This window comes from Cynocephalus volans, chromosome 1 (assembly GCF_027409185.1).
Source record: "Cynocephalus volans isolate mCynVol1 chromosome 1, mCynVol1.pri, whole genome shotgun sequence".
Taxonomy (NCBI): domain Eukaryota; kingdom Metazoa; phylum Chordata; class Mammalia; order Dermoptera; family Cynocephalidae; genus Cynocephalus; species Cynocephalus volans.
In genome coordinates this window covers 85,664,158-85,683,913 of record NC_084460.1, presented here as the reverse complement: position 1 = coordinate 85,683,913, position 19,756 = coordinate 85,664,158, and positions in this window count along the sequence as shown.

Below are 19,756 nucleotides of genomic sequence, written 5' to 3'. Positions count from 1 at the left end.
GCAGTGCTATCAAAACCTGGTTCTTCTGCATTCCATCCCAAGTCACTAGCAACCATTAAAGGATCCTTAGAATCTTTTATTTTATTTTATTGATTACGCATATACATGGAGTACAAAGCTGACCTTCACCACTTGTGCCCAAGATGTGATGGCCAGATCAATACTATCAGCATGTGTATTACTACAGATTGCGATTATTCCCAATGTCCCCCACCCAGTTAATCCCTGACCTCCCTCCCCGTCCCCTTCCCCCACTCCACTCTGCAACCCTAGGTATGCTCTCTCCGTGTGTAGAAGTTCAACACACCACTGTGGTCTTTCCTTCCTTCCTTCTTTCTCTCTTAACTCCCACTTATGAGTGAGAACATGCAGTATTTCTCTTTCTGTGTCTGGCTTATTTCACTCAACATAATTTTCTCCAAGCTCTTCCATGTTGCTGCTAATGGCAGAATTTCCTTCTTTTTTATGGCTGAGTAGTATTCCGTGGTGTATATATTCCATAGTTTCCTTATCCAGTCATCCATTGCTGGACATTTAATGGATGGTTGGTTCCATGTCTTGGCTGTTGTAAACAGAGCTGCGATGAACATGGGATGCAGGTATCCCTTCAACGTGATGATTTCCATTCCTCTGGATATACACCCAGAAGTGGGATTGCTGGATCCTATGGTAGTTCTATCTGTAGTTGTTTGAGAAACCTTCATACTGTTTTTCATAGTGGTTGTACTAATTTGCAGTCCCACCGACAGTGTAACGAGGAGCATTTCTTTCTCTCCACACCCTCACCAGTGTTTCTTATTCTCCATCTTTTTGTTTATAGCCAGTCTAACTGGGGTGAGATGATATATCTCATGTGCTTTTAATTTGCATTTCCTTGATGATAAGTGATATTGAGCACTTTCTAAAGTGCCTGTTGGCCATTTATATGTCTTCCTTAGAAAAATGTCTATTCAGCTCTTTTGCCTATTTTTTAATTGGGTCATTTGTTTTTTTAGTGTGTAAATTGCTTGAGTTCCTTGTATATTCTGGATATAAATCCCCTGTCAGATGTATAGTTTGAAAATATTTCCTCCCACTCTGTAGGTTATTGTTTCACTCTGTTGATTGTTTCCTTTGCTGTGCAGAAGGTTTTTAGTTTAATGTAGTACCATTTGTTTATTTTTTCTTTTGTTGCTTGTGCTTTTCGGCTCTTGTTCATAGAATCTATGCCCACTCCTAGTTCCTGAAGTGTTTCACCTATATTTTCCCTTAGTAGGTTTACAGTTTCAGGTTGTATTTATTTATTTATTTATTTATTATTATTATTTTTTTACATTCTATGATATTGCTGCAGAGCATTTGGGAGGGAGGCGGAGAGGGGAAAGGGGTAGGAAATTGGATGGAAGAGGAGGAAAGAGGGGTGGGATTGAGGCCTATGCTCCTCCTCATTCCCACAAGGGAGACCAAGGGGCTTCCAGTGGTGGCTTTGTCATTGCTGGGCTGGGTGCAGATGTCAGGCAGGTGTGGCAAAAGCCGTAGCCCCCCACCACCCCAGCTTGGGAACCCAGAGCCCTTCTTGCTGCGGGATCAGGGGAGTGTGGCTGAGGCCTTTGACCCCCTACTCCCCTGGCTCAGGAGAGCCCAGAGTGCTTCCTGCAGCAGCTCAGTGGTCATCACTGGGCTGGTTGCGCATGTCAGGGAGGCGTGAAGGAGGCCCTCGGCCCCCTACCATCATAGCTCGGGAGAGCCTGGGGCACTTCCTGCAGCAGCTTGGTGGTCATTGCTGTGGTGGTTATGTGTGTTGGGGGGTTGTGTCCGAGGCCAGGGGCCTCACCCTTGGGAATGGTTGTGGGTATCAGGGGGCATGGCTGAGGCCCCTGGCCCTCCCCTCTTTCTGGCTTGGTAGCCCAGGGGACTTCCAGTCCTTCTAGGTGTTATAGGTGTTCTTTGGGGAAAAGAGACCTTTACTAGTTAATATCAAATTTTATCTTTGGTTGTGGGTATTTTGTTTTTTCTTCCAGTTCTGTGTTGGATTATTTGCTGTTCCCACCACTTAAACTCTGTGCTGGAACTTTGCTTGTTGGGACAACTTTGGTGTTATCCTTTGCTTACTTCTAAAATGGGGGAACTTCCTGAGGGGACCAGTACTGAGCTAAATTGCTGCTTTGCTGCTGATTCCCTAGGGAAGGCTTTTTGTGCAGCTCAAGTTTTAAATGGTTGACTTTATAGGAATTTCTGGGCCTAGTGAAATCCAGTGCACCTGAGTTGTGTAGAAACTCTAGTCTGGGCCTGAGTCTTTTCATCAATCTGCACCCCATGCAGTTCTACATTCCTGACCAGTCTCCTCTGAGTGGTCTTACACTGATTGGGGGACAGATCAGCTGTCCTTGCTGTATCCCAGTTTCCCCCCAGCCATCACCTGTGTTCCAAACACTTCCCCTGAGATGGGCCATGTTCCAGTCCCTTGCAATGACTCACTGTCCTCAGAGTGGCTCCTATTTTCAGTTGTTCTGGCTCTTCACTCCTGTGTGGGCCCACAGGAACCCTATTAGTGGTCTTCCTGGCCTGGGAGCCACCAACCCCCTCTTCTCCCCTGCTGCCTCCAAGTAACTTCATCCAAAGGGCACAGCTGTGGTTTTGCCAGCTCCTGCTCTGTGTGCTTAGCAGCTCCAGCCTGGAAGTGGTCAGGATTCAGAACAGTCAGAGAGGTTTTTTCTTTCTCTCATCATGGCTTCTCCTGCCTTCATGAACTCTATAGGTCTCTCCTCCTCTTCCCCTGAGCTCTAGTGGCCCCAGCTTGGCTGTTGTTGCTTTTTAATAGTTGTAAATTGGTTGATTTGTGGGAGAGAGTGACACTGAGGACTGTCTATTCTGCCATATTGACTGGAAGTCCAAGCTCAGGTCTTATTCTTAAGTCTTTAAATCCATTTTGAGTTGATTTTAATATATGTGTAGGTGTAGGTCTAGTTTCATTCTTCTGCATGAGGATATCCAATTTTCCCAACACCACTTATTGAAGAGGCATTCCTTTCCCCAATGTATGTTCTTATTGCCTTTGTCAAATATCAATTGGCTGTAAGTGTGTAGGTTGATTTCTGGATTCTCTATTTTGTTCCACTTGTCTTTGTGTCTATTTTTATGCCAGTACCATACTGTTTGGGTTACTTTGTAGTATAATTTGAATTCAGGTAGTGTTATGCCTCCTAATTTTTTTTCCCCTCAGGATTGCTTTGGCTATTCAGAGTCTTTTTTTGTTCCATATGAAGTTCGGATTGTTTTTTCCATTTCTATGAAAAATGTAATTGGTATTTTGATGGGGATTGCATTGATTCTGTAGATTGCTTTGGGTAGTATGGATGTTTTCACAATGTTAATTCTTCCAATCCAAGAATATGGAATGTCTGTCCATCTTCTTGTGTCTTCTTTTTCTTTCAGCAGCTGTTTGTAGTTTTTATTGTAGAGATCTTTTACCTCCTTGGTTAAATTGATTCCTAGGTATTTTATTTTTTTGGTGACTATTGTAAATGTGCTTACTTTCTTGATTTCTCTTTCTGTTAGCTCATGTTTGGAGAGTATAAACATAACTTATTTTTGGTCTTTGATTTTGTATCCGGAAACATTACTGAAATTATTAACCAGCTCTAAGAGTCTTTTGATCTTAGAACCTTTATGATCACCAGGGCCAGTAGAGCCGAGTCAATGCCTCCTGTGGCCCCACTCTCCCCAAAGCCCACCATGCTCCCGTTTTCCCAGAACTATCCCAGGAGCCTGGGCCCAATGATACCTTCCCGTCTTCTCACTGAGGCACTGCACTTCCCTCTCCAGGAAGGCTCTTCCCAGTCTCAAGCCTGGAACAAACATCACCCATGTTAACCACTTGTGATGTGTCAGCACATGTGTGAAGCTCTCCTGGAAACTCACTGCACTTTGTACCCATATGATAGTACCACATTATGTGAAAATTGTTTATTTACATATATGTACTAGTTCTCCCACTGCACTGGAGTCTTTTGAAGAAAAAGCCTGTGACTTGCTCATTTTTCAATTTTGAGCTCTCATCCCAGGCTGACTTGCCATAGGGACTTAAAAAATATATTTATTTATTTATTTATTTTCATGGACACATTGTAATTGTGCATGCTTATGGGGTACAATCTGATTTTTGATGCATATGTATGCTGTGTAATGATCAGGTCAGGGTAGTTAATGTATTCATCACCTCATGCATTTGTCATTTCTCTGTGGTGAAAACATTCAAGAGCCTCTCCTCTAACTATTATGTAATATATGAAACTTAACTGTTAGCCATAGTTACCCTACTGTGCAATAGAACACCAGAACTTATTCCTCCTATCTAATTATAATTTTGTACCTGTTGGCCAGCCTCTCTCTGTTTTTCCTTCCCCCAACCCCTCCCGAGTCTCTGGTATCCACTATTCTACTCTCTGCCTCTATAATATCAGCTTCTTTTTTTTGAGTCCACATATGAGTGAGGTCATGTGGTGTTTGTCTTTCTGTACCTGATTTACTTCACTTAACATAAAGTCCTCCAAGTCCATCTATGTTGCTGCAAATGAAAGGATTTCATTTTTTTTTTTATGGCTGAATAGTATTCCATCGTATTTATATATATATATACCACATTTTTATTACCCATTCATCTGTTGTTGGCCACTTAGGTTAATTTCACATCTTGGCTCTTGTGAATAGTGCTGCAATAAACATGGGAGTGCTGCTGTCCCTTTGACATGCTGATTTTGTTTCTTTTGGGTATATATCCAGTAGTGGAATTGGTGGATCATATGGTACGTAGTTCTGTTTTTAATTTTTTGAGGAACTTCCACACTGTTTTCCATAATGTCTGTATAGTTTACACTCCCACCAACAGTGAGCAAGTGTTCCCTTTTCTCCACATCCTCGCCAACACTTGTCTTATTATTATTATTTTTTTTTTGATAGTAATAGTCTTTCTAACTGGAGTGAGGTAGCATCTCATTGTTGTTTTGATTTGCATTTCGTAATAGGCACTCTGATCAATGTCTATAAAACAAATTATCAATCGTATAAAACTCTTAAGAACACCTTTTACTTACACAGAGTCCAACAACTTTCAGAGCACCCCAAAACTATTCTTATATATGACCCTTAGAGCAACCCTAGGAGATTATCCTCACTTTATAGGCCAGAAATTTGGTTAGGAGAAAGCACACCGTTAGTGATGGAACTGGCCATCAATCAACGTGTTTTTTAAGAAGAGCTCTTGGGACCATCCCTTGCCGGTCCTCTTCCTGGGTAGATTCACCCATTCAGTATGTGTTATTCCCTCTCCCAGTGGTTCTTTATCTTGGCAGCACATTATGATCACTTTAGAGCTTTAACAAGCCAATACCCAGGCCATTCCTAGAGCAATAAACCAGTATCTCTGGGGGTGGACCCAGGCCACAGTCATTTTTTAAAAGCAACCCAGGTAATTTCATTATGCAGCAAACTCTCACTACTGCCAGCAAACCCTTCAAATTGAATACCACTTCCTGAGCAAGGCTGCAGTTTGCTTCTTATGATTCCCCAGATGTATCTGCCATGGCTTGATCAGCTTGGAAGGACCGAGAATCAACCTCTCAGATCCCAACTGCTGCTTGTCCCATGCATGGAAAGAAAGTGGCATTGGTAGCCGGGGGCAGACTGGGCTGTGGGCCAGGCCCTACTGCTGACCTGGGCGTTGACTTGGGCAGATCACCCGTCTGCTTTGCATATTTATTTCTTCAGCTGCACCTTTGTGAAGCTCAAATGACACCAGGTGCAAATAGACTGTTGGAAACTATAAAGCACTATCTGCCCTCAAAGCTTGAGGAAGACTCTGAACAACCTGACGGCTTCAACAGGGGACTACAATATGGACCATGGCAATTAACTCTTTTGCCTTATATTTTAATTCAATTGAATCAAAAGATGCTTTTAACCTGTCATAAACTATGAAACAAATGAACAAAAAGAGGTGTACAAAAGGAATTTCCATGTAGACTTCTAAGCTAGGTAAGCTATGGCACAGACTCAGAACACATCATGAAAATAAGTTTTAAAAATAACAGTCATTTACAAGAAACCAAAATCACTTACAAATGTCATGGCATGGACAGAGAGTAAGAGTAAATCTAATGATAATTTCTTCCCATAAACTATTCAAATGCTTTCCAGGAAGAAAAACCCAGTATCCCTTGCTAGCAACTCCTCCCCTTTAACCTGTGATGCTCTGTGCGACTTAAAATTAAACTTGTGTTTTTATCCCTTTGACAGTAATGAGGTTTGGAAAATTTAATAAAAATTCAAAAGAAATTAAAACTCTTTTTAAGCAAAAAAGACTAGTTTACTCTTGCAATGGTTGCAGATTAATTCTGAAATTCAACAGCATTTTTGGAAGGAGCTAAAAGGTCAGCAAAACCATTGCTTTCTTAGAAATAGGGAAATAAAAAATGAGAACACAATGCTCACTAAAGAACTCCTGGTCTCCACTTTCCTGCTCTCCGTTCCCTCCTAAAGGCAGAGCCATCTGGCTTCTGCCTTCCCATGTTACCAAAACCACTCCAGCTAAAGCCAGGGCCTGGCAGACCCAGTGCGCCCTCTTTTCAGTGCTTAGTGGTGGCTCTCACAGACGAAGAGGCAGGCTTCTCGGTGGCTTCCACGTGCCCTCTGGCCTGGTCTGCTCTCTCCTCCCACCTCTCCTCTCAGCCTGCTCCATCTCCTGGCGCCATCTGCTCCAGCTTCCTGGGGGTTGATGTGACCCACAATTCAATACGGTCAGCACTTAACTAATCATTGCTTTCTTTTTTCACGAACACTTGCTGTTCCTGACTAGCCTATGTTGAGAATCACACACTGGTCACCTACCTGGAACCTGCTGGTCATCTCCAGCTGCTGCTTCCTCTTCCCCATCCAGCATCCAATCCAGGTCCTCCTGAACCTCCTGTACATTTCTCAAATCTGTCCCCTCCCCAACACACACTCTATTTCTGCCTCAGTTCAAGCTCTCTCGCTGGCTGTCACCTGATTGGTTTATCAGAATCCCCAATGACTGACTGCCCCACCCTTTTGGCTCATCCTTCATCTGTGTGGTCTGGTCACATCTTTGCTTATGTCCTTCTGTGGCTCTTACTGCTTCCAGGTAAAGTGCAAGTTCCTTGACATGACACCCAAGTATCTACAGCCCTCATCCCTTGTCTCCCATCCTGTGTGCTCCCCCACAGCAGATCTTCAGTGTCCCCAACACACCCTGCATCACACCAGACACACTCACACCAATACAGACCGTCCCCCCATCCCCGCCAGCCACCAGCACTCTGCCTGAAATGCCCTCCACTCTGCATCCTCCCCCAAGGCCACTTTCCGTGGCCTTGCAGGTCATGGACCCCAACTCTGGGTATACTATGGACATGTAGTATGATGTTGGGGCACCCCTGCACTAGCTTGTGCATGGCCTCAAGAACTGTGTGACAGCCCTGCTATTCCCCTTAACGCCCAAACTCCTGCTCATTCTTCAAAAATAGCATTTCCCAAGGGTGATGGGAAGACCCCAGCATGAGAACTGTGTAGGGTGCCTTCTAAAAACAGTGTTTCTGGGCCCACTGAATAGGAATTATTGATGAATGAATAATAAGGCAGGAAGAAAACAACAACGATATTGTTTGCACCTATGGGTACTTAAAATCTTCTTGTTCTCATTTAATCATCCCCAGAAGTCTAAGAAGGCCGTTTTACAAATGCAGAGACTGAGGCCCATGGTGATTAACTTCCGCCAGGTCACACAGCTAGCGAATAAAAAATGGAGCATTTGACTCTGGACCATTAAAACTTCAAAGCCCGAGTGCCTGCCTGTACCCTGCCTTCTCTCATTGCCCACCCTCCACCCCATAATCCCAACCCTGGTAGCAAACTGAGGAAGAAAATGGCAAAAGCAGCGACTGACTGTTTGCCCTTTCCCTTCCCTTCTACGGTAGTCGGGGACCCCCAGGTGTCATAAACTTCCTTGACCGTTCATAAGTGCACTGTTAAACTTTACCAAGTGTTTGTCATTTCCTAAGTTCCACGACTCTAGGAAATATATGTATTCTCAATTTCCAGTCCTAAATTCCTACTCAAAAGGCCTGGGGGTGGGGTGGGGGTTGGTGAACCCGAAGCTGGGAGATGCAACAAGAAACACGAAAGGCTAAAATATGGTTCTCAGGGAAAGGCACAAAAGAACAATCCAATCGTTCCATCTGTCTAGAGACGCATACCTGTTATAACATGGTTTTTCAATTTAAAAATGGCAACAGCATGAATTGGGAGTTAGCCTCCTTATTGTACAAAATGTGTCTGATTAAAACCCACTTCTGTGTCCTCAAAGGCAAAATGGCATTTATTATTTTCTTGTAACTAGGACTTTCACGTTCCTCTTTCTACAGCTGCCTATCTCTATTCCCACACATTTGTACATTGGCTGAGATACTGGAATTTCTGCTAAAACCCAAAAAAACTCTGTGGAAAACCCTTATTTTCTCCATGAAGTAGATGAGAGTGAGAGGTGCCCAAGATGACATTAACAAGGTGGCATGTAGGACAGCCACCCACTCCCTACAGAAACAACCCCTGACAGTTATGGGGCAGCCCACCCACAAGCCAGCTCCACTTTTATAACCCAAGTGGAGGAACCAGACTGGCCACCACTTGGACGCTAGTTCCACAGCTTGTCATCCTCTCTGCCTTTCCCACCTGGGTTGTTATAAGGTAACCTGTTGAGAGGTTGCACCCAAAAGTTTTCAATGCAGTTTAGTGACTGCAGATCAGTAGAGGAAGGGGGCCTACATGTTTACTTAAAAGCACTTGAAGCTCAGTACCTTTCGATCTGGACTCAATCATTATTACCAGCTAGAACTTCGTTGCAGTTCCAATACCGACATGAAATATAAATGCCACCTCATGCCTATCAGCTTCCAGACACCACTGTACTGTAGGCCTCAGTCATAGTGGAAAGAAAAAAAGAAGAAAAAAAACCCCTGCACCATGGCACAGTAAAATCTCTGAGCTGCAAATTGTAAGACTGAAAGAACAGACCTTAGATCTCAGGTAATATTAAATGAGGGCATTTGCTGCATGCTTCTTGAAAAAAATGTGGATTACATTAAAACATGAGCAAATATGTAAAACCAACTATTGTTATTAAGTCATGGCTGCAGTGAAACGAAATCTAAACTGAAGGTGAATACATAGCGAGGTCTCCGCCTATCTGAGCTAGTTACAGTCTGGAGACAGAGCAGGACCCAATCCCCGCGTATACACAGGACCTTAGAGCTCCCAGCGCGTCTTCAAAACCCCTGACTGCACCAGCTCCTCCCAGCAATGACGCTGGACAAGTATTGCACATGAGGGACTACAGCTCAGAGGTGTTAAGTCACCTGGCCAAAGCCACACAGGCTGGGAAAGGGTGGAGCTGGAAGTAGAACTCAGAAATTCCACCCCCTAAGGTGCCCTTTCTCCCACCCCAGCACTCCCGCTTGCCTTTGCACAGGCTGGAGAGGCGTCCGCCCTAACCAGGTGCGGCTGCCGGGCCCGGCTGGGGGTCCGGACGAGGGCGCGTCGCCTCCCCCTGCTGGGGCTGCGGGCGGGACAGGTACCGCCGGCCGAAGGACGCTCTGCTGCAGCCGCCCGACGGGGATGTCCAGGAGAGGGCAAGGGCAGAGCCCGGCGTGGGGCTACTGAAGGGGCACAGCCCCTCACGCCCGCGGGGACACTGGGCCCCACCGCCCCGACGCCAGCCCGAGGGCTGCACCCACCCGCTCTCGGCGCTTGGCTGGCGCCCGGGCCGGTAGCGGAGAGGCTCGTGCACCCGGAGGCCGACCTTGATGCAGAGGCAGGTGACCGCGGCGGGAGGGCGGGGGCAGCTGGGCTACTCCGACGGAAACGCGCGAGTGCCCCTGCAAGGCCACCTGCCCGCGCACGGGGCATGTCGGCGCCCTCGCCCTGCGGGTGCCCGGCCTGGTGACACTAATGCTGGAGCCTCTCTGAAGTGGAAGGGTGCGCTGGTTTGAATGTCTCTGTCCCTCCCTAAACTCATGTGGAAGCTTAATCCCCAGTGCAACAGTACCAAGAGGTGGGGCCTTTAGGACGTGATCAGGACTGAGGGCTGCACCCTCATGAATCTGGAGATTTTTCACCTGGAGACTACGAGACCCCCAGGGATTCCCTCATTTCCTTCTTGGGTTCTGTCAACCCCAGAAATTCTGCCAGGTTTTGTATCTAAATGCAGGTGCCTGGGACGAGAGATCACAGCTCTCATCTGATTCAACAGTTGTGTGACCCCCTCCACCTCCCACCCCCCCCACCCCCCCGCAACCCTGTAAGAATGATAGACTTAACCAGTGGCTCCCAAACGTGGCTGAATGTTAAATCACCCGGGGAGTTTCCCAAATCTCAAAGTCCGATGTGGTATCCCAGACCAACTAACCAGGTGTCAAACAAAACAAAACAAAACAAAACAACCCCCCCCCCCAAAAAAACCCCAACCAATCAACCAACCAACCAAACAAAAAAACCCCAAAGAATTTATTTTTAAAGGTCTTAATTGGTTTTTATTTGCGATTCTAGAATCCAGCAACAACTCATTCCAAAAAGTAGAATGAGTGTTCCGTTGAGGTGAGAAGATAAGTGTTTTGTATCTTGAATTAAAAACTCTGGTTTAGCGGGGGGGTTGGAGGTGGGGGTAGAGAGGGCTGCAAAAGCAAATATAGTAATTGTCCCATCACTATCACATTTAAAGACTTGACCAGGAGAAACAGAAGCCCCAGCTGCTGGAACAGAGGTGCCTGCTCTGGTTTCATGGGCACCCACAGTCCAATTCCCAGGGGCCAGCCCGGTGGTGGTACAGCCAGTGTGGGGACACTTTAAATAGTGGGTGCGATCAGCCAGCAGCTGAGTTGACTTTGGTTTTCTTCTAACAGCACAGAAGTTTGGCTCTTAGATATTTTAATGTGAAGGGACAAGGTCTTTTCCATGCCCTGGAGTAGATCTGCACTCCGCTGGTGACCCGTCTAGTTAGCCTGGCCCTGCCTACTTGGCCTTGAACTGGCAGCACCTGCTCTGTGTGGTTACAGCCTTGGTGAGGAACCACATTTCCCATTTCATACGTTGGTGCTGGGAAGCCCTGTGGCAACCCCCCCTAAACATCCTCCCCTGCCGTGGGGAAGAGGTTGGAGAGGGCTGCAGCCCATGGGGACCGCCTGTGGGAGGGGGCACATGGCAGAGAGCTCCAGATGCCCCCCTCACCTCCTCCTGCAGCAGATCTGAGCTGGACCTCGGACTCTCTTTGATGGAAGTTCTGAGAACCACACACATGCCTACAGTGAACACATTTTGGAACCTAAAGGGAGGCAGAAGCTGCAGGTTGGAAGTGAGGTCACACGGGTTGTATTCCAGGCCTGGAATTAACTGCATGTGGGAGCATGGGCTAGTCCCAACCCACTGTGGGCTGCAGTGTCCTCATCTGCGAATGGCACTCAGGTCCCTCCTGCCAACGCCATAGGTTTGTAATAAGAGTGTTTCTGTGTCATTTGCATCTAGGATTATGATACTTCACCCCTTTCCCAGTATCACACATAATGCAGTGTTGACTGTATCTTTCCAGGAAGCAGCACATGTGGTTAAGTAGCTGGACATTAAAGGAGTTTTAACCCACTCTTCTATTTCATCATCCAGAATGTTTACTTTCCTGCATAAATGTAATGCCATCAGGGATCTGTTTAGTATCCTGTACATCTCTTTATCATTTAAATAACTTTTGAATCCTTTTCAACTTATTTCTATTGTTTCCATTAGGTTACATGTGGACAGATGAATTTGGTGACCACCAGTGATGACAGAGAGGAGGGCTGTGTGCCTGTCATATGCTGATGTCTGTCCTTCCAACATGCAGACTTATGTTCATTTGAGTCTGTATTTCCTATCATGTCTTTAGCTTCAGAAATGAGACCCTGTCTAATTGTTTTGGAATTCTCAGTTCTTGTTTAAGAAGAGCCTTCTCTATAGAAATAATTGACTCTTACTCTCAACGTTTTACCCTTCATTTAGCCAGTTTAAAACAGGCTTTTTTAAAAATCCAAGGTATAATTACTGACCTGTAAAAGAGTCCTACTTGGGACTCTGTATGTTGGAGATTGTTTTAGTTTTCCTGGTATTCACCGGTTTGCTCAAATAAATAAACCTGAAAGATGTTACTTTTTAATCATAGCAAGTGCCATGATAATAGATGTGTTTTACCTGTAGCAACCAGAATAACAGATGTTCCTCCAGATTATTTAATAATGAATTTCACGGTCATTTAAAAAACCACTTTATAAGACCTCAAATTCAATTTTTTAGAAACTCCTTTAATGATACTGTGTATGATAAGATGTTTCTGGTCTCTGCTCTTTTTTCTGGCCAGTGGCTAATTGAGATTATTCACCTTTATTAAGGCATCTTCACTAAAGGGACCTGGGAAGTCCTGCCTGAGATGTAGACACCTGCAAAAGAGGGGGCTAAATTTCAAACATGCAAAGTAGTGTCGAATCACAATGAGGTGTCCAGAAATAATTCTCATGTACAGTGTTTTCCAAAGTACAGAATGACGCTATAGGAGATTGTTTTAGATCAAATTTCTATAAACATATTTAAAATAAAAAGTGTTTAATTTTTATGGCTTTTTTCTGTATAAGGCAAGTGACACCAATGACTGTTTGCAGTAGTTGCAGATTTAAGAAAATACGGAGGAAATCACATTTCAGCTGGCATATGGGTACTGCATAAGACACAGCAGTGGTAGGCAAAGGGTTGGAAGGCATGTTAAACCCCAAACTCATATCTGAACTTTACAGAGGTCCCCAAGACTCTAGAGTTTCACACGTTTTCACAGGTTGATTTCTGTAATTCACATTTCACACCCCTTTTGCTAATTGATGCTTCTTGTTCAGGTGACTGGGTTCAAGGTGGCCAGAAGAGAACCATTTGGAAAAGCAGCTGAGTGGTGACTGCCAGTAACTGGACAGTAAATGAGTTGGACCCACCCTCCTGCCTCCTCCACCTGCTGGAATTTTAATCCCCCCGCGTCTCCCCCATGGACATTCATCCTGCGCCCGTGCAGCTGGGCCAGTCTTCCTGGAGCCACGTCCGGCTCAGGAAGATTAAGGATTTTCAGCCTATTTGGAGATGAAAATGTGGCATCTAAATCGACAAAGTAATGAAGATTAACTTTTCTTTGGGTATTTTTACCATGTTTTCTGAGATATCGAGTCACTCTTCTGGTAGTTTCAGCTTCTGTACATCACTGTGGTGCTTTTTAAAATATGGTCAGGACTCAACCTTAACAGAATGACTTTGAGATCCTGTTAAAAATTTAAGTTCAGAATCCGATACAGCAGGTTTTGAGGTGGTCCTGAGACCTTCCCTTTTTAATGGGTTCCCCGAGCACCTTTCACTGCAGCAGCCTTAGCAGAGCCGGCAGCAATCCGCCACGCGTCAGGAAACCACTAGATGGCGTGTGCCATCTCTTAGAACCCATTCTTCCATCTAGAAAGTTGTCAAAGAGGAGACCTCGGAAGTGGGGAAGAGTCCAAGTACAAATGTTAGATGCACATCATTAAGTTGTTGGCTGCCGATGAGCTTAGGCGTTGGGGTCCTTGAAGAAGGGCAGGACATATTCCTCTCACCTCTCCCTTAGGGTCACCTCGGTGTTTGTAATGCCTTGAAGGTTCTTAACTGAAACTCTGCAACCAGTGCGCTTTGCTGCGCTGTAGCACAATCAGCTAAAAAAACGAGAAAGTAGAAACACTAGCTCAGTAATAGGGCTAGGAGTTTTATGGAGCCAGTGGTTTGCATGTTGAAAATAATACCTTCTAAGTGCATGAAACTGTTTCTTTCTTTTTTAAATAGCATTTCTGCAGAATAGTTTTTTATAAGTAGAATTATAGGATCAAGCAGAATGTATCTTATTTTATTTATTTATTTTTTTTCAAATTTATTTTATTTTATCGGTATACAATGTGGTTGATTTTTGTGGCCCATACCAAATTTTCCCTTCTCCCTCCCTCTCCCCACTCCCTCCCATCAACCTCATATCTGTTTACTTGTCTTAACAAGTTCAAGGAATTGTGATTGTTGATGACACTGTTTCTAAGACATCAACAGATATTAGAAATCAGATACAGTAGCGATATTACTTTGACTGCTATGACTTTTTTTTTGGAACGTGCTTTTTCTCTCAATGTCAAGAAATGGTATAATACAGACTAGGATTGAGATCTCCTGCTGTCCTCTTTAGCAGCCACTGAGGTAGTGCTTGTGTTTGCCGCTAACATTTAGATAAAGACACAGAGGTGGGCAAGGGCAATATTGTGCATTTTTCTTTTTGAGCCTCATAAATTATTTTTGGTGTTTGATCTTTTCATTTCATTGTAAATTATGCTACCTTGTAAAACAGTCTCATTACCTAAATTTTCATTGTGAACTTATACCCTAACAGTTTAATGTTATCATATGAAATACTGTTGTACTCTTTAGTCCTTAAAATAGTTTGAAAAGCAGTGAATATATTAGCAGTTAAATCTATTTCAATAATGGTGAAAGTGACAAATTGCGGTATACTCAGTTTTAATAAGGACAGAATATTTTTATTGTGAATTACTATAATGACTGAGGTATTGAGAGGAACTACTGAATGCTTCATCTTCCTTTAGGTAGAGAAAAAGATTAAAACTTTGTTAATAGTTACTATGTGCATTACTCTTGGTGGGAAGCTGGGGAAAGGAAGAGTGTATAAAAGTGGCCATTGCTGACCTGGAGTGAAGATTACTGATACTGATGGTATCAGGGAGAGGACAGAAGATGTTCCCACATGCAAGTTTAGGATGCTGAGGAAGTGGCAAGAAAAGGAGCAAAGTAATGCCACAGCCCAGAATGTATGTATTGTAACTGCTTGAAAGACATCATCTCTGTGGAAGTCCAAGGTGGGCTGGAAGGTGAGCAGAATTTATTTCGATTAGTCCTCTACTTGGGATCAAGCTGCGTCTTTGGGCATAGCCAATGTCTACCACAGACAGTGCTGCTTGGTTATTTCTAAGCTCGGGTTCAGAGAATTATGCAAATGCAGCAGTGAGCTGGGGGCTGCATCACCTCAAGAAAGACGATTTGTGCAGGGGAGTCAGAGGCAGGGTTCGACTCCCAGCTCAAGTGCTAGCTAGCTCTGTGACTGTAAGTAAATTCTTCACCTAACTTTAAGCCTCTCTGTTCCCATCTGCCAAATGCATGCAAAGCTCCTGTGTCCTGTGCTTGTGCTGAGAATGAAAGGAGATAAAGTAGGTAATGTATCAGGCAGGCAGTAAGGCTCAGAGAGGGGCAGACGATGTCCTCCTGGTGCTTGAGACATGAGCTAGCACTGAGCCTTCTGGGCCTTCCCTGCGCTGAAGCAGTGCCCGGGGTCCACTGGGTGGCGCCGGTGACGCTCTCGCGGCAAAGAGAAGGGAGAGAGCAGAGCCCAAAGAGGGCAGAGGCAGTTGTCTCTGGTCTTGATCCAAAAACCTCAGTTTCCTTCCTTTGTCTTTAAGCACTCTGTCCCCTCACCCACCCCTTTTTTATGTGGCTGGACTTAGCACGTTGTTATACCCGAGCTCAAACCAATTCAAAACTTGGGTTATTGTATACTGTTACCATGGTTACGAATGTAGTGTTCCTTCTCAGACTCCAGGATAAGTCTGGGAGAGGTTCTACCTGCATTTGGAATTCTTCTTAGACTTTTTATCCCTTAAAGAATGTGCAAGTGTGTAAAGATCCTAAAAAGTTACATCAAAAGTGACAGCTTTGGGATCTCTGGATGCTTTTCAGACGTGGTAGGTGAGGGGCCTGCTCTTCCAGGAGGGCTGCTGAGGTTTCCCACCCTCCAGTCTTTGGATGCAGCAGCCTCAAGGGATTAGAGGGACTGTGGTTCTCTGCCCCCTGCAGTGGCCCCCTTGGTGTGCACGCTCAGAGACGGTCTCCTTCTGTCACTGGAGAAGTTCAACCGGGTGTGCAGAGAGTCCCTTCGAGTTTCACCACCTTCTGCGAGGAATCACTTAGGCTTCACCCTGGGATCGTTTACTTTGTGGGGGGAAGTGAAGAGCACTACTCACAGTCTTCCCTTGGTGCTGCTGAAGCTGTCTTCTCTTCTTGAAGAAGACTTGCGCCAGGGAATGCTGGGCCACGCTGGCTCTTGTTAACTTGTGAAATGTGTTTTTTGGTGCATGTAGAGATTGTTGCTAACAGACATTGTGCGTGTGGTGATTAACATTTTGGATATGTTTTGTGTAACTAATTTGAAGAAGCCATACATTACAATGAATGGAAGAAAAATAGAGCAACCTTTCGATGATGCTCATGTCTTTTTCATACTATTATTTATGTACAAGTCATTTTTTAAAGCATCTTCTTCCTTGATTGTTATTCCCTTGGCTTTCTGGGCAACAGCTGGTTTTCATCCGAGCTCTCTGGTGTCTGGACTGAAGCTGAGTGTAAACCAGAGTCAACTAGTTCACCCAAGTGTTTGCACAGGTTTGGAACAACCTGTAAGTCTCCCTAACCCTTTCACTTAAGGAATCATTACAGTTTACTCCCCAAAAGGGATGGGAAGATGTGTTTTTATTTAAAATCAGGGAGGTTCATATTAGTTTCTCACCTGCACATCTTTCTTTACAGGGTTTTTTCTGGACGTCATGGAGCTTGTTTGGTTATTTTGCCATATTGCTTCAGGGGAAAAGTTTCCTACCCTGCTTTTTAAGTGAACACACATTTTACTCCACTCTGAAGAGGCCACCATGTTTGCTAATTGTCAAATGTGTTCTTATGAGAATGGCAGTTTTCCGCGGTCAGCCTATCTTGTTGCCTGTTTTCTGGAAGTCCCTCTTGGGTGAGCAGCACATGGCTTGCTGAAGTGCTTGACCCCAGCTGGGTAACCAGGGATTTACTGCTGGGATTGTGTGTTTCAGGTGACAGGAGTTCTTGGCCTCACTGCCCACATACCAGGCGTTGGGAAGTTCTGATTATGGCTCTGCAGCTGCTGATGCTAAAATACATCAGATGTCCTGGGGTTTAATTCTGGGCTCTGAGTTCCAAGTTTCTTTCTGATTCTTAGCTGGGACCTCCAGCTCCACCCTGAAACCCTCTGGTGGATTTAGATCTAATTTGTTCCAATCCTGATGTAAATCTGGTTAGTCAATCATCTTTATTCTGCAGAAGTCTGATCTTGCTGTTTGCTCTAACCTGTGGAGTTTCATTTTCAGAAGGGAGAATGCTCTACACATTTATAACAGTGTTTTCTTTTCAAGCAAGCTTGGGAATCTGGAAGACACTAGCTTAATGTTTTTCATGTTAGTTCTTTGATTTAATCATTTTCAGGTGTGATAAACACTTTCACAGTTTATCTCCTTTTAAATAAAGTAGTTTGTTGGTCAAATGAATCTCTAATCAGCTGTGGCCGGGGAGTGTTGTTATGGGGGCTTTGGTCTGACTAAGTTACTTTGCTCCCCGCCCTGTGTTCTCAGAAGGCAGGGACCCTGCCTTTTTGCCCTTGCATCTTGCACCAGGCAGCCTCTCATCGTGTCCATGCTCCAAATGCTGAGTGCTGCGGAAGTTCAGGGTTTAGGTGAGCTCTTCAAACAAACAAACGTAATAGCTTTAATAAATTGATAGCAAGCAATTGCCAGCACTGGACTGTGTCATTTAATCCTCACAATAATGCCGTGAACTAGGTTCTCTGGTTTTCTGAATTTCAGAGATGAGGAAATAGTAGTAAAGTGGATCATACCAATTTGGCCCAGTTGCCAAGCCCAAAGACTAATGGTAATTTTCAAAATGTGCTAATGTTTACAGTGCACTTACTATGTGCCAGGCACAATGCTAGTGCTCAAATGTGAGTTGTCCCCCTTAATGCTCATTCTGATTCTTTGAGTAGGTTCTGGCATTATCTTCACTTCTCAGAAGAGGAAATATATAGGGAATGTTTAAACAATGAGGTCATGCTATACCATTTATAAATAGCAGACCCAGGCTTAGAAGAAAAAAGAAGTGGAAAACTAATAATGTATAAAGAATGGAATTAGTTGTGAAGATGTTTCTTGGGCCAGTCGTGTTTTGAAGCATATCCCATGGTAATTTCTAGAACCAAAGTAACACTTGTGTTCCTCCGTATAAACCCAGTCCATGGAAGCAACAATCTCACCCCTCCTTGTTTCTGGGCCCACACGCCCAGCAGTAGCCATTCCGAGTGGGGCGTGGCAGCAATTCTACAGCCGCATTAGATTCTTCCCACAGTCAAAGCTGCTGCAACCACAAGCTAGACACCTGAAAGGAAAGAAACCCTGGTCTGTGAACCACTTGCAGATCATTTGAGCTTGTGGAGGAATCGTTCCAGAAAGGAGATATGTGATGGGATCTGGCTTCTGATGATCTCTATCTGAATATCCAGTGGACTGAGAATCTGAAAAGTGAGTCAGTTTGCCACACAGGGGAGGACCTGGGGTGGCCAAACATATTCCTTGCCTGGGGCACAGGGATAAGGATTGGGATCTGCTGGGGAGGAGTAACTGAAGAAAGGGGGTCACTGTAAATATTTTTTTTATGGCCTTTTTATATTAAGGAGGAACAGGATTTTCAAAGAACTGAAATTATATAGTAGTGTTAAGCAAATTTCTATGATTTGAATATGGTTTGTCCCCTCCCGAACTCCCGTTGAATTTAATTGCCCTTGTAACAGTGTTAAAAGGGAGGGCCTTTCTGCGGTGATTAGGCCATGAGGACTCTGCCCTCATGAATGGGTTCATGCCATATCACGGGAGCGGGTTCCTCACAGAAAAAGGTTGGCCCCTTTTGCTCTCTCTCTTGTCCTTCTGCCTTCTGCCACTGGATGAAGAAGCAAGAAGGCCCTCACCAGATGCAGCCCCTTGACCTTGGATTGCCAGCCTCCAGAGCTGTAAGAAATCAATCTCTGTTCTTTACAAATTATCTAGTTTCAGGTATTCTGTTATAGCAGCACAGAAAAGACTAAGTCATGAATCTTCTGAAATTCACATGGTTTAGAGAATTAAAAAGATGGAATTTAACGTTTAGCTCATTGAGAGTAAATCTCTTAAGCCAAAGCAAGGCAATTATCCATGTGGTTCAGGCAAAAGTTCTGTATAATTTTAGGAAAACAGAGAGCTTCTCTGGTTGGAATTTATAAATGACTTCCCCCTCAGTGTCTAAAGCGTGACACAAATGGGAATAATTTACTAGATGACCTCTTAGTGACATTTTTCCCAGTTGAAGAATATTATGATGTATTTGTCTAATGTGCAACTTACTTTTAGAGTCAGATGTGAAACAAAAGTAACAAAGCTTATTCTCAAAAACCATAACTCGCTCAGTTGCCCCTGTATTAAAGCTTATCTAGTGCTACTAGGCTCCCTTTAAAAGTGAGATTAAGGGAACTAGGAAATGAATGAGAATATTGTGGCATTCTTTCCAAGGTCATTTTGTTAAAATTCCATCAGTTTTCAGTTTCCCTGCAATGCATATTTAAACACTTAAAGTATTCCAATTCACATTAGAAAAAATATGAGAATTACTTTCATTTAATCATTTTATTTTTAGAACATTTAAAAAAGATATTTTACAAATCCATTGATAAGAAATATTTAAATAAATATAACAAATAAATATGTTAGTTCACATGCTTTCATGAACACATAATTATATAAATAAATATTTA